Consider the following 12,132-nt stretch of genomic DNA (forward strand, 5'->3'; position numbering starts at 1 on the left):
TTTTCTGATTTTATTACTGCAACTTATAGCATTATATAGCCATTCTTCTCTACATTTTATTGAATGAGTCTACTATTTGCAATCAAATTGCAATTAATTTATTAAGAGTTGGTAGATACCTATGGATTGCCTGTGGTAAGAACTAGTCATTTAATTAGAAACAACTAATATACCTCATCTCATTCAACGCTAGAAATAGTTTTAAAATAGCTATATATAATTTGTTTTTGTTCATGTCAATGGACATATTATTCTCTGATTGATTGCTTTGATTTTGATGTTAAAACAAATTGAAAATGACATTTAAACAGTACAAAATTTGAATACATCGTGGGGAAAGTTGATATTTAGTGGCTGGCATGATAATTAAACTACGTTTTATTAGTATGTGATGAAAAAGTCTAGTATTCATACAAATGGTCTTTAATCGTTTGCAAGCCTTGAATTTTCATTACAATGTAGTAGTACATTTCTCATATATTTAATTATTAATTGTCTATAGTTTTATAAATTAGTTATGAAATAACAATGACTAATTATAAAATTAATAATTAAAACTTTGAATTAATTAAGTACTGTGTATATAATTGTCAAGGCAGCTTGGTGCTTGATTTCGGACAGGTGAGTTTGAGGCGTGTAGTTTTCTTAAATAAAACTTGACAGTTTCTCAGTTTTTTTTCTGGTTCAAGTTATTACGATCTTGGAATCATTATTGATTTATTCTTTTTAAAAGATAAAAATAATACTATATGCATAATATTTGGTAACATTATATTTTACCTAATTTTAAAGAGCATATATTGTGAAAAAGATAACTTGTTTAAGTAGTGGAGGCCAAAAAGAGAGTAATATTTGCGATCTTATATAATGGTGTATTAAGATAATTAAAATGGTTATTTATATCTTGAATAGCTATTTTGTCAATTTTGGATTGTCCACTATTTATAAAACCACTTACTCCATCTATCCGCGAATAGAAGTACTGTTTTTTCATTTTGGTCCGTTCGCGAATATGAGTCCTAGCTCATAATTACTATAAATGGTAAAGAGGTTCCACATTCCAATAACTCATTTCACTCACGTATCTTTTTGAACTAATACTATATACAAGTGAGACCTCAATTCCACTAACACTCTTCTACTCAATTTTCTTAACATTTCTTAATATTCGTGCCGGAAAGAAATGAGACTTCTATTCGCCGACAGAGGGAGTACGTTTATTCCACTTTTAGTATACGGACCTCACATTTCACTAACTTTTTACTCTCACAATCTATTATTCCCTTCGTCCCTTATAATTTGTCACCATTTGACCCGACACGAATTTTAAGAAATATAATCGAAAGCGAGTTGAAATAGTTAGTGTTATGCGGGTCGTATTTTTATACATTAGTTTTATAATAAAATGTGAGTGAGAATGAGTTAATGGAATGTGAGGTCCATTAGCAAAAATGGTAAAATGAAAGGTGACAAATTTTTAGGAACGGAGGAAGTATTATCAAACTAATACTACTAAAAATGAATCACACATTCAAATCACTTTCTTTCTTTATTTTTCTTCAAAAAAGTCAAACAACGTTTAAAACTCGTTTTAAGTCAAAATAGCTTTTAAATGATGAAGGGGAAGTATTAATTAGTATTAGATTATGACCGAGTTTAGTAATTAAATTATGTAAGAAATTAAAAGAATGTAATCCCTTCGTCCCATAATATATGTCATACTTTCCTTTTTAGCTTGTCCTACAAAAGATGTCACACTTTCTTTTTTTGAAAAAGTCTCTGTTACATTAATATAAATATAATATTTTCTCTCTCCATTTAACATACAAAATAACATCTCCTATATCTCGTGCCATTACCAAAGTATGTCATTTGTTATGGGACTGAGGGAGTACGTCGCAATTGTCAATTAGTAGTTGTTTTTTAAGAAAAAGTATTGAAGGATTAATATGATTGAATATCTTTTTAATCTATTTTTTAAAATTTGTAAAATTTATTCTAGTTTTAGTAATTATACCAAATCTATCCAACTTTTTTACATTATCAATTTAGAACAATTTTTTTCAATTTATAAGCAAAATTTTACTGTAACATTTAAGTTGCGACATAATGTGTTGGAAGATGATTTATTATTTTTCTTTGAAAAGAAAGTTGTATATAATGATACTTATTTATATTTTGTTTTAGTTTTATTTTTTATAAACAATGATTGACCTGTTTAAATTATCAATTTCAAGCCAATATTTTCGAAACTGTACTATCAGTTTATCAATTAAAGCATGATGTGTTAGATGATGACTTATTATTTTCCTCTGAAAAATAAATTGTGCACGATGATATTGTATATTTCACTTCAGTTTTTATTTTTATAAAAATAACAATCTAAAAGTTGATTGGGATATAACTAATATTGTTAAAGATTGAGATAAAATTGACAAATTACAAAATAAAAGCAATAAATTCACTAAATATCGTAAATCATAATTTATTCATCATTAACTTTTTTTTTCATTTACTTTTATAAAGAATGTGACATATAAGATTTTCTGAATCAAAACTGAAACGCATTAATCAGAGTGTTGGGAAGAAATCAATCAAGAAGGACAAGATTGGGGGAGATCACGAAATCAAGGAATAACCATAATTCACAATTTTATGCCTAGGTAAATCTTGTTATGTATATGTTATTCTTAGCCTATTTAAAGGGCATGTACAGTGTGATTAAAATCAAGATGAATGAACGACAAAGTAAATCTTTCAACGTGATACCAGAGCAAAGGCTTAGAAAAAAAAATCATAGCCTAAATACCTTTCCCGGCCAAGAAGGCGAGTTCCAACCTACTCGGAAATATGTCAGACGATGAGGAAGAAAAAATAAATACTGAAGATGCACGATTAAAGATGAGTAAGAATGTTATTCTAGCTGTTAAACTCAACGAGACGAATTACCCCCTGCGAAACAACTAATGAGGGTAGCAATTGTAGGGAGGAGGGCAAACCGATATATCACTGGTACCTCGCCACCACCAGAACCTAGAATGCGAGGCTACTCAGATTGGGAGGAAGCCGACATGATCGTATTCTCATGGATAATTGACAATGTCGAAACTGAAATCGTCGTTGATTTTGCACACCATCAAACCGCGCAAAGGGAGAGCCTACAAACCACCTTTGAAAGCACCACTGATCCATATTTACTATACGATATGGAGGAGAAAGCAAGCAAAATTTTACAAGGAGAACAGAGGCTCGAAACGTACCGGTGGCACCTTCACGACATCTGGGTCGAGATCAATTGATGCCAATACTGGCCGGTAGACTGCTGCGATAAGGGAATTAGCCAACTCCGGATATATGTAGGAACCCGGCGGCTGTTCAAATTCCTCACCGGACTAAACTCAAGGTATGACGGAATCTAGAGGGAAATTCTCAAGGAAGTCCCGTTGCCCTCAGCCGAGACCGCATACATTCTAGTGAAAAGAGAAGCTACATGGCTCCAAATTATGCCGACAGTAGACTCCGATCACCAAACCGGCGCAACCAGCGACGACTCATCATCGGGCCAAGTAGGGCTTGGGTTCACAGTCAGAAATCACAACAACAACGCCGGAATCAACCGCCAACATGGACAGCCGCTCAACCGTAGAGGAGGTTTTCATACCCCAAAATAGAGAAATTCGACATAGGATCCCAAAATTATCTGAACAATCCTTTTTGAGCTCTAATCGTTTTGCACCTCTAGAACATAATTTAATATTAAATTATGATATTGAATCTTACAATTGTGATTCTCCAAAGAATCGAAGTGGCTTGCTACTTCTCCACATGTAGATCTTGAAGTTTTATTGCAAAATCAAAGATCTTGACCTATGACCTAACTCTAGATCTAACTTCCTTGTGGGAGGAACCTATTAAAAATTATAAGGATCTTGAAGGAGAAGATAAGAACACCAAGAACACACAAAGAGGAATTATCGAATTCCTCTATTAGAGAGAGAGGGCCGAAAATTCAAGTGTGGAGGCTAGGGTTTTCACTTCTTGTGTTGTGTGTATTTGTCACACCTCCTTCATCCCTATTTATAGAGTTTGTGATGGGCTAGGTTATGGATCTATGGGGTTTGGATTAAGCCTCCTCATTTGGACTTTCTATACTAATTAAATTATAGCCCATAATTTAATATAAGTCCAATGGAATATTTCTTGTGCCACTATAGAATAAATACTGACCGTCCATCCAATCCGTGATTACAAGCAATCCGTGTTAACCTTTTTAATATATTATTTCCCTTGTTTAAGACTTTCTATATCCATGAATTAATTTATAGTCTTCTATGGACTTTAAAATTAATTAATATTTTATTTCCAAAAGTTTTTCTAGTACGAGATGTACATTAAGATAATATACTTTACTTTACTATTCCCTCCATCCCATGCTACTCGCACTTTCATTTTGACAGTGTAAATTTACACATGAGTAATTAGTGTAATTAAATTAGAATTTTTAATGTAATAAGACAACACTTAATAAGGTACACACTAACTAACTTTAATATCTTAATTAAATAGCATAATTTTATATTTAAAATAGAAATAGTGCAAATAGTTTGGAACAGTCCGAAAATGAAATGTGCAAGTAGCATGGGACAGTCTGAAAATGAAATGTGCAAGTAGCATGGGACAGAGGGAGCATTATTCTTGGATAAAATCCAAACCGGCCGGGTTTCCAAATAATAGAACTTTTCTTGAACACCTCTTGGGGATATAATCAAATCGCGAAAGCACACAATTCAATGTAATTATAAAACTGACACCGTACGAGTTATTAATTACTACTACCCAAGATATCAGGAATATTGGGTTGCGAAAAACCCGCACCTACTGATAAGTCAAAGCAGCGTATGATTAATAACGTATGTCCTATATTATTACTATGATTAAGAAATTTTACATCTCCAAGACGTCGTCTTTCAGTAAAGAGCAATAAATGCGTGTCTGATAAACTCATGTTTTAGTCGGTTTAATTGGTCTGTTGAGGTGCTTAATGTTGAGTTTTGATGCAAGAATTGTCTATTTCTAGCCAATTATCCTATATTTTGGAGTTTCAAGTGTTTGTTGAGTGTTCTAGGATAAATAGATGAAAAAGAGGCAAAAATCCGGCCGTTTGTGCAAAGGAGGCAGCGGAGCCTTCAAAGAATACACCCGGCCGGGTGAATTTATAGTTGAAAAATCCTACCTGGTCGGGTAAGATGGAATCAGCGTATATGGGTCAGAGAGGGGTCAAAAAACGACACCGAGCCGGGTGGATTTCCAGTGCAAATATCCTACCGGCCAGGTAAGTCAGTTTGACAGGTTTGACTTCTGAAAACGCGATTTTTGACGGAAAAATCAGGAGAAAAAGGCTAGGGTTGCATTCGACGAGAATCATTCTACACTTACCGCCTCCAAGACTCACACACACCTCCATGAACACTTTGAGAGAGAGAATTGAAGATTGAAGGCTCTAGATCGGAAGATTGAAGACTTCATTCCTAGATTCATTCCACAAGAGTTCTTAGTATCCATCTCTTATGTCTTTCATTGAATTCTTTGTTTCAAACATGGTTTTTGTGAAGAACATGAGTAGCTAAACATTTCTTGTAGAATTCTTGGTGATGATGCACTAATTTCATAGTTTTTATCCAATTAATTTTGCTCTTACCTTGCTCTTGTAGTTATTTGATTATTCTTGGGTTTATTCATTTCAATTGCTTGATCACTATTTGATTGTGTATGATTAATTAAATTAATCGGGATATGAAATAATTAATCTGGAAATAAGAATAATTCACACCTTAATGCAATAAAACTCGAGAGAGTTGAGGTTTTGAGTGAGGTCTTTGACCTAATCGAGCTTTTGGGAGTTAGGAGTTTTAGGATTAGAAGGGGACTTCAATCCTAGCACCTAATCTACAGGTTTCTCACCTCGGGAGGAAGTTTAATCTATAATTGTGGTCGACTTAGTAACTCTAGAGACACCAAAAGGTAAGGCAATTTGATTGGATAAGAGCTTGGTATTGTGCATCCGATCCTTGAGTTCTACAATTTTCTCCATATTATCTTCTCACTCCGTGTTACATGCTTTCACTTGTTTACTTGCTTATTATATGCTTTTGTTAGTGTTAGAAAAAACCAAACTTTTCCCGATTGTCTAGATAGTAGTTGACATTTGTTCGTGGTAGTTAAGTTGATACAAATTTGTCTCTGTGAGATACGATACTCTTGCTTGCTAATTGCTACACTAGCCCCGTACACTTGCGGGTATTACTTGTGTTAAAATAAGTCGAGTCAAGTTTTTGGCACCGTTGCCGGGGACAATTTTTTGTCAATATAGCTTAATATCGTGATAGTCATAGAGATTACTAATCTAGATTTTATTTGCTTTATTTTTATTTTTAATTTTGAGTTCTCTAATCTTTGTGTTTCCTTGGGCAGGTTGTATGCAAACGCGTTCTAAAGGTCCACCTTTAGAGCCAATCGATCTTGAGATCGAAGCATCCAACAGGAAGAGGAACGCACAGATAAGGTTAAACCAAAGGATTCGGGTATCTTCACCCGGTCATTGGCGTCTACCTTCTCCTATCTAGAGAACTCCGTCACCTAGTCCATCTCCACTTCCATCTCCCATACAGTACGTGCCGCGGTCTCCAACCCTAATGGCGGACGAGGAGAACAACAATTTTGAAAACAACAATGAGAACAACGAGAAGAATAACAATGTGGAGCATCCCGATCCCGTTGTCCATCAACTTCTTCAGCAAATGGCCAATGTGCAAAAGCGTTTGGATGCTCAGAATGTGAGACCAACACCCGTGCAGAATTTGTTTGCATACAGACGAGTGGCTAATCCACCGGTCAACAATGGGGGAATTGCCGCCAACAGCTTTGAATTGAAGCCGGGGTTGATAAACAGGGCAGAAGCACATGCATTCGGTGGAACAGGTTCAGAAGATGCCAACAGGTAGAGCTGCCCAAGGTTTACCGAACCGGCGGTTAAAACCGAAACCGTAACCGGCGGTTACGGTTCTGAACCAAAACCGCGAAAAATATGCCGAACCGAAACCGTGAATTTAGAACTGTGGTTCGGTTCAGGTTCCAAATTTTTCGAATCGAAACCGCGACCGAACCGCTGGTTCCGGACGGTTCCGAACCGGCGGTTTCACGGTTCCGAACCGCCAACGCAATAATAAATTTAAACATAGTTAATCCTTATATTAAAACTATACTCTATTAAATAAAACATTGCTGAATGATCCGGTTTATGAGTTTTATACTCTTATATAAATAAATTTCATTTTTAGATTTGGTAATATCCGTAGAAACAATAATGTGGGACAAAATTTTGTAGCAAAAATAACTTTATAATACTATTTGGTAAAATTGGATGGTAAAAACATAAGATAAAAGATAATAAAATAAAAATAACTAAATTACAAGATGGAGTCTATGATGTATGGTTTATGGTAATAACTTTATAATACTATGTCTGATTTTTTTAATTAACACATTTTTTTACGTATGGAATCTATGGAGTATGGATAATTATTAATAAATATTTATCCAACATTTTAAAATAAACTTAGAAGAATTGATTACTTTAAATAAAGTATAATAAATTAACATTGGTTAATGTTGTAGTCTTCAAAATTGATTAGTTGAGTCTTCAAAATTGATTGGTTGACGGTGGGCGATGGCTGCACTATTCAAAATTGATTGCATAAAACACCATTTCTTTTATTTTTATTTATTTATTTATTTATTCTTAAATGTTGATTTTAAATTCAAATTGGATCTCATTTCTCTCTATTTTTATCTATATTAAATACTCCTCTCTATCCTTACTTACACTCACCTCATTTTAGTGTTAACAACTCATTTTAAACTATCCATTTCCTTGTTCCAATTTATTTTATAATTTCAAACTATATGGCAAAAAAAAATTAACGAAAAAACCGTGAAACCGAACCTAAACCGCTACGAACCGTCCAAAAACCGGCGGTTCCGAACCGAAACCGAAACCGCCGGTTTTCGAACCGAAACCAAAACCGTGAAACAGCCTCACGGTTCGGTTCCGGTTCCATATTTCCTAAAACCGGAACCGGCGGTTCCGAACCGAAACCGCCGGTTCATGAACCGTGGGCAGGTCTACCAACAGGCACTTAACCAAGTTCATACAGATCAGCAACACGATGAAGGCTAACGGGGTCTCAGATGATCAGATTCGCCTCAGACTGTTCCCATTCTCTTTGAAAGATGATGCTAGGGATTGGTATGATAGCATGGATCCCAACTCGGTCGCAACTTGGGATGCAATGGTTGAGCTCTTCTTGGATAAATACTACCCACCGAGCGAGGCACTCAAGCGCCAAGCTGAAGTCATCTCGTATGCAATGCAGCCTCAGGAAAATATTCACGAGGCATGGAAGAGATTCAAATACATGATGAAGAGATACCCCAACCATGGGTTAAGCCCGAGGCAACAGATCGTAACTTTCCACAGGGGAGCCACCCCAGAGGCAATATGCTAGTTGAATATGAACGCAGGGGGGTCACTCCTTAAGTTGGGAGAAGACGATGCATTAGAGGTGATTGAGAGGGTGGCCTCCAACGATGATGGGTGGAAGAATGAGAGAAGCAAAACTTTCAGGGTGGTGTCCGCATCGGATGTTGACAAGATGGACATGATGTCCAAACAGCTAGATTTCTTGACTAGTAAGCTTGGCTATATGGAAACAGAGCCAACCGGGCTCGAAAGTGAAGAGGTGAATTACGTGCATCAAGGCAACAATAATAGGAATTTCAACAACAACTACCGCCACAATCAAGGGGGTGGTAACTTCAACAACTTTGGGAATCGGGCACATCCCAACTTGTCTTATGGGAATCCTAACAATGCCCTGCAACCACCTCCGAGGTTTTAAGTGTCGAATGGACAAGTCGTTGAGCCGAAGAAGAATGAGCTTGGAGATGTCTTGATGACGTTTATGAAGCAGACAAGGGAAATTATGGCCAGTTCCGATAAGGGACTGAAGCAGGTAGAGACAGATGTGCAGAGCTTGAGCATTCACATGAAGAGCATCGATACTCAGATGAGCCAGATTTCACAGGCTGTGGGTATTCAACATCAACCGGGCCAGTTTCCCTCACATACCATTGTCAATCCCAAGAACTGCAAGGACTGCAAAGCCATCAATCTGAGGAATGGAAAAAGCTATGAAGGTCCAACCATGCCTGCAGAGAAAGAGAAGATCTCGCAAGAAGAGGTAGTTGTAGAAGATGTAGTGGAAGAAGAGGAAGAGCCAGTGGAGGAAGTACTGCCTCCCAAGGCAAACACTGTGATACCTGCACCCCCAGTTGAAGTTAAAATTCCATTCCCACAGCGTGTGCAGAAGAAGAAGCTAGATGATCAGTTCTTTAGATTTCTTGACATTTTCAGAAAGGTACACATCAACATTCCGTTGGTAGAGGTGTTGCAGCAAATGCCTAGCTACGCCAAATTTCTGAAAGATGCTATTTCCAAGAAGAGGAGATGGGTGGAGCACGAGACCGTCAACTTGACGGAGAGCTGTAGTGCCATTATCCAGAAGAAATTGCCCCCTAAGATGAAAGATCCTGGAAGCTTCACTATATCGTGCATAGTGGGGGATAGCCAAGTGGGCAAGGCACTATGTGACTTGGGAGCGAGAATTAATCTTATGTCATTCTCGTTCTTTCAAAAGCTGAAGATTGGGACACTAAGGCCCACTACCATCACACTCCAGATGGTCGATCGATCTGTGTCGTATCCTAGGGGGATTGTTGAAGATATACTCGTCAAAGTCAATGACTTCATATTCCCTGTGGACTTTGTGGTGCTTGATATGGAGGAAGACTGGAATGTTCCTCTTATACTGGGAAGACCTTTCCTAGCTACAGGGAAGGCAATGATCGATGTGCAGAAGGGAGAGCTCACACTCCGACTTAATGATGAGAGCGTCACATTCTCCATCTATAATGTAATGCAGAGGCACGATGATGAAGATGCATGGAGAGTGGAGCACTGCAACATGGTTGAAGTGGTCGATGACTGTGTGAAGGAGGTGGCCCAAGGCATCTCGCCACAAGATCAATTGGAGCGATGCTTATCGCAATCTATCTTTTCTCCTTACTATAATGATATTAATGAGCCTAATACCGATTTGTTAAATTTTGTAGGTGCTCTTACTATTGAGGGATCCCAATGAAGAAGAGAAGAATGAGGAAAAGAAAGAGGAATTGAAGCCGTTGTCGTCACGTATTAAGTATGCATTTCTCGGGGAGAATGGTACTTATCCAGTAATCGTATCATCCTCACTCACTACTAATGAACTTGATAAATTGCTTAGAGTGCTTAGGAAGCATAGGGGTGCAATTGGGTGGTCCATCTTGGACCTTAAGGGGATAAGTCCTACGGTTTGCATGCATAAAATCCTTCTAGAAGAGAGGTCTAAACCCAAAGCTCAAAACCAAAGGAGACTTAACCCGATAATGCAAGATGTGGTGAAGAAGGAGGTGGTTAAGTGGTTAGATGCCGGGATTGTCTATGCTATCTCGGATAGTGATTGGGTAAGTCCCACCCAAGTGGTAGCTAAGAAGGGTGGGATGACGGTAGTAAAAGGGGGAGATGATGAGATGATAGCCACTAGGTTGGTAACCGGGTGGAGAGTATGCATAGATTATAGAGCCCTTAATGCTGCAAATAGGAAGGACCATTTTCCCCTCCCATTCATTGACTAGATGCTAGATAGGTTGGCAGGGTATGAGTAATATTGCTTTCTAGATGGCTACTCCGGATATAATCAGATCTTAAATGCCCCAGAGGATCAATATAAATCTGCTTATATTTGTCCTTATGGTGTGTATGCTTTCAGGAGGATGTCATTTGGCCTTTGCAATGCCCCAGCCACCTTTCAGAAGTGTATGATGTCCATCTTTCACGACATGGTGGAAGATATAATGGAAGTCTTCATGGATGATTTCTCAATCTTTGGTAGCTCCTTTGATAATTGTTTACGGAATCTAACTCGTGTTTTACAGAGATATGAAGAGATACACTTGGTGCTAAACTGGGAGAAGTGCCATTTTATGGTAAAAGATGGCATTGTGCTTGGGCACAAGATATCTGTAGGAGGATTTGAGGTGGACAGGGCCAAGATAGTGGCGATTGAGCAGTTGCGACCACCATCCAATGAAAAGGCTGTGAGGAGTTTCATTTGATTTCTCTCTTGAATGTTTGCAGGCCTTCGAGACATTGAAGAAGGCGCTTGTGAGTGCACCCGTGCTCATCTCACCGGATTGGTCACAGTCGTTCGAGATCATGTGTGATGCTAATGATGTAGCCGTGGGATCTGCTTTGGGCCAGAAAAGAAACAAGATTTTCAGGGTGATCTACTATGCAAGCCAGACCTTAGATGCAGCGCATGAAAATTATACTACTACCGAGAAAGAGATGTTGGCGGTGGTGTATTCGTTTGACAAGTTCCGTCCCTATCTCATTTGGGCGAGGACTATTGTGTTCACAGACCATGCCACCATCCGCCATCTTTTCGCCAAGGTGGATGCCAAGCCGAGACTGATACGGTGGGTCCTGCTTCTACAAGAATTTGATCTAGAGATTCGAGACAGGAAGGGATGTGATAACGTGGTAGCTGACCACTTGTCGAGATTAGAGCACTGTTTTGAAGGGGAGAATTTGAAGATTCCAATCAATGAAGAGTTCCCCGACGAGCATCTCTTCTATGCTCAAGGCTCATCTCTATATTGTGAACTTTTTGGTGGCGAAGATCATCCTTGAGGACTACAAGTCATATAAGAAGAGGAAGTTCTTCCACGACGTCAAGTTCTATTTTTGGAACGAGCCATTCTTGTTTAGGCGATGTGCCGACATGGTGATATAAAGATGCGTCCCCGATGATGAATGGGAACATTTGATGAGGAAGTGCCACTCTAGTCCTAGTGGAGGGCATTTTGGAGCTAACCGAACGACGATGAAGGTACTCCAATGCGGTCTCTATTGGCCGAGTATCTATGGAGATTGCCAAACCTTTGTACTCCATTGTAATGAGTGTCAATGGACCG

At 38.0% G+C, this 12,132-nt stretch overlaps 1 pseudogene; it reads left to right on the top strand.

Moving 5' to 3' along the window:
- The first annotated feature begins 8,570 nt into the window (after positions 1-8,570).
- LOC148932773 (uncharacterized) lies at positions 8,571-11,278 on the top strand (annotated as a pseudogene).
- The last annotated feature ends 854 nt before the right edge of the window (positions 11,279-12,132 follow it).

Source organism: Salvia hispanica, chromosome 2, assembly GCF_029641045.1.
Source record: "Salvia hispanica isolate PSC_SH4W2 chromosome 2, Shi_PSC_v1, whole genome shotgun sequence".
Classification (NCBI taxonomy): Eukaryota; Viridiplantae; Streptophyta; class Magnoliopsida; order Lamiales; family Lamiaceae; genus Salvia; species Salvia hispanica.